The 7,413-nt window shown below is 44.1% G+C and overlaps 1 pseudogene; it reads right to left on the bottom strand.

Moving 5' to 3' along the window:
• Positions 1 to 1,504: 1,504 nt before the first annotated feature.
• LOC121441738 lies at positions 1,505 to 2,850 on the bottom strand (annotated as a pseudogene).
• Between the last annotated feature and the right edge of the window lie 4,563 nt (positions 2,851 to 7,413).

Below are 7,413 nucleotides of genomic sequence, written 5' to 3'. Positions count from 1 at the left end.
ATATGATAATTAGCATATCTGACACCTTATGAGATTACTTTTTGTGGCAGGAACACTTAAACTCGACTCGTTCAAATTTCAAGCTGCAGAGCCATCATCTTTATTAGCTACCGTCACCTCACGTTTCACTAAAGCTCATTTCTCTTATAGCATCTAGTTCACACCTGTGATGAAAGCCCTGCTGTCCCCACCCTGCACTCAGCCATTACCGGGCTCTAAATTTACCAAAGTCCCACTCTGGCTGGCCAGCTGCTGGGCACTTTCTGCCATCACCATTTCCTCCAAATCATGCTCAGCTCTGTGACTGTCCTCCTTAAGAGTTTGCTCCCTAGACTTTACGAATGCACATACAGCCCCTTCTCATGTACCACTTAGGTTCTATTGTAGTTAATTCAAAGTGTTTGGGGCGGGTTCAGGAGAAGCTGGTTTTGCCTTGGCAGTGATTTTATTATTTGGGGTGATATCATAAGAATACAAGGCCAGACTTCTGTAGCACTGGTTCTCTGCTCAAATTTCAAAAAAAAAAAAAATAAAACAAAACAACAACAAAAATATCAGGAAGATGTTCAGCATCTACCTCCACTGACTAATCACTATGGAGTAATGAGAAGTAGGGAGCCCACCTTGAAGGAGAAAAGGGTGAAGCAATACATGGAAGGAAGTGAGCTAGATTTCTCCTCCCCTCCAGTGATAGTCTTTTCTCCTCTCTTTTAACTGAGCCCTACTTATGTCTTTAAATAAACATAGATAAACCCCGAATCACAGAAATACACCATAGATATTTCTATTAACTTTATAATCCCCCTTTACAGGTTTCTCCTATCAAAAGGCTCTGAGCAGTTCACAGATAGCCAAGCTCCTCCTGGAGGAGTGATGTGGGATTCCCCTCTGTATGCTGTGAATACCATTGGTGAATAAAGAAGCTGTTTGGGCCTGTGTAGGACAAAGTAGAAGTAGGTGGAGAAAACTAAACTGAATGCTGGGAGAAAGAAGGCTGAGCCAGAGAGAAGCCATGTAGCCCCACAGGAGACAAACGCCAGAACTTTACCCGGTAAGCCACAGTCACATGGCGATACACAGATTAATGAAGATGGATTCGTTTAGGATATAATAGTTGGCCAGAAATACACTTAAGCTATTGGCCAAACAGTACTGCAAATAATGTGGTTTCTGTGTGATTATTTTGGGGCTGAGCAGCCGGGAACAAACAAGTCTCCTCCTACAACAGAAGAGAATGTGCACATATCATAGCCTGTGTCTAACTCCTCCTCTATCAGAAAGTCATGTTTCTCTCCCTGCTTCCCCACACCAAATCTTCTTCTTCTTTTTTTTTTTTTCCAGCACCTGGAACTGTTTATTAGACATTGTTGCCAGTTGCAGGATAGAAAGCTAGACAGAAGAAAAACAGTGATCACAGATCCATAGGGACAGACCCTGCCCATCTGGGGACATGTGTATACCCAACCCAGTGGACCAATCTGGCAACTGTTGCCCCTCCCCAGGACTTTGGCATAATGCTGATGGGGGAGGGGCTGAAGACAGTAGAGCCCCTCAACCCGAAGCAGGAAGTCTGATGAGTGCTGGGGACAGGCTGGAGGAGAGGGGACATGGGGCAAGCCAAGGGTTGGGATGTGAGGGGCAGCAGAAGTGAAGGAAGTCAGGAGCTAGGAACATGGTGTCTAGGTTTCCTTTTCTGGAGAAGGGCCCACAGAGGCCTGCAGGACAGTGGCAGTGGCTGGGGCAGGTCACGCACTGATGTCTTTCTTATTGCCTGCTTTGGGGACGGCTTCCAGCAATGGGTCCCCGGGGCCCGCCTCCTCCCCCTCCTTGGCCTCACCAGACTTGGAGTTGAGGACCCAGAGGCCAGAATTGATGCAACGTTGCATGTGATACTTGGCATCAGTAGGATCCATCTTGCTGATGGCGTCTTGCAGCACCTGCACGTCCTTCACATCAAAGCATTTCTGCAGCTCCTCGGGCAGGGACTCATAGACCTCCACAGGGTCCAGGCCACCAGGGCCCAGCCTCTTCTTGCACTCTTCCTCCTCATATTCCTTCATGGCCTTCTCTATACGCAGCTTGGCGTGGCCCCGAACACGCCCCTTAAAGGCCTCTAGTTCATACTTGAAGCCCTCCATGTACTGGTGGTCGGCGGTCTTGATCTTGGTGAAAAACTGCCGGAAGCAGGTGCAGGGGTCAACCTTCAGGCTCTTGGCTAACTCCAGGATGAACTGCATCACCAAGGTCTGGTGAGCCACCTGCTCCATCAGGACACACTTCTCCTCCACTTCCAGGTCGATGCACCAGATCACCAGGTAGTTGGCAGTCTCCTAGCACACCAGGTGGACGTGTGGAGCATGCCAAAATGTTTGATTTGTTTCTCGTACTTCTCAACGAAGGTCTTGTGCTTCTGCTCTCTCGCCTCCTCTGAGTCCTCCTCTGCCTTCTCAGGCTTGGTATTGACCATGCTCTTGCTGAAGCCATCTTTGCTGAGGGTGTCCACGTTCCAGGGCATGCTCTTCTCCTTGCGCATGTCCTCCAGCTTCTGCTCCCAGCTTCGCTCCTCCTTGCGCAGCTGCTGTGCCTCAGCTCGCAGACGCTCAAGCTCCACTTGGCCACTGCCCTCCACCACTTCCAGCTCTTTCAGCTTGTGCTGGCACTCAGCTACCTTGCGTTTGCATTCACGGCAGCCCCGGTCCAGTTCCTCCTTCTCCTTCTGAAACTGCTCCATGCGCTCCAAAATCCACACTGGTGCCGCCAGCGGAAGAGGCTGGCCGTGTCGATGTTGGGGTGCGTCTTGTCCTCATCGTCCGACACCTCGATGTGATCCCAAACGCTGTAGTCCACCATCTTCGCCTCGGAGACCCGGATTGGCTCCCGGCTCTACACAGGGCCTGGCGCTGAACAGGGACCCACAAGGGATAGAGAGTCCGCTCGCGGAGCCCCACCCCTTCTGCTTCCGGCCCACACCAAATCTTCTGAAGGACCATTTGGTTTCAGCAAGCAGCACTATTGAGTGCAGTGAACTCTCTGTATTTGAGTGCATTGATTTTGTAGCTTGTACTTCATTTTTTTATTTGCTTTTGTTCCAGAGGTGCTTAAAAGTAATAAAAAACTTAAATGTGCTTTTTCTATTTGCTCCCATTTAATCACAGTGTCATACAAATAAGCCAAGTTAATCCAGGGAGGCTGAGGGAAGACCTTTCTTTAAATTTCAAGAAATATAGTCTAGAACATCAGTTTGTCACTTAATCACATACTCCCTGTTGTGGCACTTAGCTACCTCCCCAGAAAGTGATATGAATTATTCAAAGGCAGGGACTATGACATTTGTATTTCTTTTTATACATACCTCCACATTTCTATTGCTCTTTCAAAACTATATTTTATTGAGTGAATACCTGAAATCTTTGTTTTGTATTGAAACTCTGCTATATTTCATAACTTGATTAGTTTTTTTTATTAAGTTAGTTCTTTGGCAACTTCATGCACTGTGTGTGTGTGTGTGTGTGTGTGTGTGTGTGTGTGAATTATATTACTATTGTTATGATAAAACACCATGACCAAAGAGTCTTGGGGAGAAAGGGTCTATTTGGTCCATGCTTCCACATCACAGTTTGTGATGTGGAATTCAGGACAAGAACTCAAACAGGGCAGGAATCCTGGAGGAGAAGTCAGGGCAGAAACTATGGAAGAGCACTGCCTACCTTCTTCCTCCCCATGGCTTTCTCAGGCTGCCTTTGTATAGAACTCAGGGCTTCCATCCCAGGGATGGCGCCACCCATAATGGGTTGGGGTCTCCCTCATCATTCATCAATCATCAATTAAGAAGATACCCCATAGCCTGATCTTATGGAGGCAGCTTCTCAATTGAGGCTCCCTTCTCTCTGATGACTCTGGTTTGTGCCAAGTTGGCATAAAACTAGCCAGTACAATATATATGTATAGGAGTGTGAGTGTTTGTGTGTGCATGTATGTGTGTGTTACATTCTGCTTACCCCCTCATCTCCTTATCGCTATCTACTCTCCTCCTCCCTGACTCTTCTTCCAGATTCATGACTTTTGGTTTTAGGTATAATACAATATAATAGCCCATTTTATTTAATCACAGCTGCCTCTTTGATCATCAGATTGGCACTACTAGTTGGAGCCTGATAGAGTCACTGGTGGGTTCAAAACTGAAAACAACAATTCTGTCATCCCCTGAATATACCCATAGGAAATAGTTAGCAGGAAGAGGCAGGACATACCAGATGTCTCTTATTAAGAGCTAGAAATTGTGCTTAACACCTTGGAGTTCCTCGATTACTCTCTAAAACACATATAGAGAATCTGACATAAATAAGACATTCACTAACCGTAGGGGGAAACTGAGGCCCAGAGACTTCAAATAAGTTGCTTAACACCATACACCTTGTAAACTCTAGATCTGTGACCACATATGTAGAAGTGGTTGCTAGATAACCCAAAGCAGAACTATCCAGTGTGGTTTGCATACTATTCATAACACTTATTACTTTGCAACGTGTCACTTATGGTCACTTCAGTCCTCAGTCTGTAAACATACTGATGGCTGGCTTTCTTTTCCCAGTGTGTTCTGGCCAGGAGAGTACACGGTGAGCCTTTATTCAATCCCCTTGAATTTGCACTTGGGTTTGAACCCTCATTATTGGGGTTGAGAAATTTAGCCTCATTTAGTAGAACAGCTTTTAAAAACCAAACCCTGCACTTGGTAAGAGGACCTGTTAGTATCTAGGCTGTGTTTTGCAATGAAGGAAATGCCATGCCAACACATCATTAGGACACATTTCTGCCTGCTGACTTTCCATCCAGAACAAAGAAATCCATTGTGGTGATGATGATGCGACAGGGAATGGTGTTGACAATGTGTCAGCCAGTGATCAGCCATGGAGAGCACCCCATGAGCACAACCTTCCCAGAGACTAAATGGGCATGGCTCAGCCCGTCTTTGCTAATGACTGCAGCATTTATCAATCTGAATGTGATTACGCCTTATAAAAAGAGCTCGTGAATGGCCTCATTTTGCTCTTCTGATGGCACAAATGAACTAAAGAGAAGAGAGGGCTGTGTGGTCATTGAGTGTTAACACATAGCTTAGGCTCGGCTAGGCTTTCCCATCCTGTGTGTACAGTCAAGCATGGCCAGAAGTACCCTGCCTTAGCAACCGTGTTACCCTGGTTCATTTTTGCAGCAAAAGCCCAGGCAGTAAAGTGATCCTTATTCTAAGGAATACATATGTAAAGAATAGGGATGGACTCTGCCATCACAAGGAAAGAACTTGAAAATTCTTATCAAGTTTCTCCTAAGTTTCTTCTTGCTATGCATCCCTGTGATGTTTTGTCTGGGTAACACCACTCCCCTCCCCATGGCAACCAATGGAAACAAGCTGTTTTGCTCTACATACAGTTCTCTGCTGTCTCCTATGCTGTCTTCCATCAGATTTTAGCCTAAGTGTTACCCTTTAGAGAAACTGTCTTAGGACTATGTCAACATGGACTCTGCAAACTGAACTCTTCCTTAGTGCATTTATAACTAAAATTGATAGTTAATTGGAGCAAAGGTACTGTGTTTCATCTGGCAGACAAAATGTCAGAGTCTATAGTAAGTGTACCAGGAGAGGAAGAAGGAAGAATGATTTAGTTATTTGGGAAGAATAAAAATCAGACAGTGTGGTCCAATGCGTGCCCATGTGCACATATACAATAAAAGAGAGGGAGAGAGAGAGAGATCCTTACTAAAATGCTAGGATTCCTAAATGCCACACACATTTTTGTTTATTCCAGACTGTATTTCTACATTTCCTGCTATGACAGAAGTACTAGTGGTACTTCACTGTGCCTATGATTTCCTCTGAAGGTAAGTAATGCCACACAACTGAGTCCTGGCTTATGGAATATGCCTGGAAGTGGCTGGCTTTTCTCCCAAGGACTCTTGCAGATTCTCTCATTCTTGGCTTGTTGACTAGCCAACGAAACAGCCTGCAGCAAAGGATTCAAGGCCCAGGGCAGCCATTTGCCAAAGAAACACAGAGTTCCCTTTATGCTTCTTGAATGTTATTATTTATTAATTTCTTATGATGTTGGATGTAGTGGTCTCTCTTTTTTTAAAAGATTTGTTTCTATACACACTGGTTATTGTTATTACAATCATCATTATTAACTCATTATTAAAGTTAATTAATACAAAAAAAAAAAAGAAACACAGAGTTCCTGACTCACTTGTGGAAGGCCACCTGGTGAAGGCCAGCTTTGCCTGTGAAAGGAGTGAGAGGCAACCCTTGGGCTCACCAGGCAGGTGGGAGTTGGGTGTGTATTTAAGCGGCTAACTTCAACTTCAAGGACAGCTCGATATTTCCAAAGTCATTATCTTTCTTTGGTTTACATTAATTTGAAACGTATCTGAATCATTGCCACTAAATTTGTCTTGAGTGAGACAGCTATTAAAAATGAAGATAAGGCTTTGCGCTGTGGTTTATACAACCGACTTAGAAGAAACACATTGTTTATTTATACTTAAATACACACATACATGCCCACACACAAACACATACAATATGCGTAAGTCTATACAGAGAAGAAGAAAGTGTTAATGGTGGTGGATCTCTGGACTGGGTGTTCCTTTGTCCTTGGTGTCTTATTCAAGAAAATAAACACATAGAGATAAAAAAAAAAAAACCAAAGCATACTTTATTTAAAAAACAAAGAGATAGATAAAGATATATTTTCAAAAGTATGGTTTTATTAGTAAGATTCCTCAAGGATCCTAGGTTATTGCTTAGAGCTTCTTTTCTGTCATCTAAAAGAAGGAGAAGTTTGGTTGCTGAAGATTATAACATGGAGATTGAACAGACTGGAGTTGTGTAACCTTCTGCTTACTATATGTTTCCCTTCGCAAGAAGTTTCTGATTTTAATCTTTTGCACTCATGTCTTCTCAAATATGCCTAGGCATACGATAGTAAATAGGAGACCCCTCCCCAAATATTTACATAGAGAACACTGTACCTTATTGCACAAGCCCCCCAAACTATTTCACGCTGGGTCACTGCTGTTGTTCTCAGACCAAGATATAACTGGGAATACATCTGAATGGAAACTTTGCATAACTTTCAGGGGAAAGGAGAAACCTGTTCCATTGTTTGGAGTGGGGTGGGATATGCAGCTCAATGCAGGTAAGATCTTAAGTTGCTAGTTGTAGTTAGGAGAGGGATGTATGTGACCCAGGTCAAGGGGAGTCCTAGGTTGCTAAACTATCTCCTATACTAAACTGTCCCCTATGATTTAAAGTTACCTCCCCCAAAGAGGGAAACATAAGTCAATAAATACTTATGAATCACTCTGGGGAGGACAAATTAAATTCAGCAAAGCTAATTCAGTATAAATCAATAGATCTAG

Source organism: Microtus oregoni, unplaced genomic scaffold (assembly GCF_018167655.1).
Source record: "Microtus oregoni isolate MIOR12 unplaced genomic scaffold, Mior012 000002F_ref0000024, whole genome shotgun sequence".
NCBI lineage: Eukaryota > Metazoa > Chordata > Mammalia > Rodentia > Cricetidae > Microtus > Microtus oregoni.
This window is presented reverse-complemented; position numbering and strand designations above follow the sequence as displayed.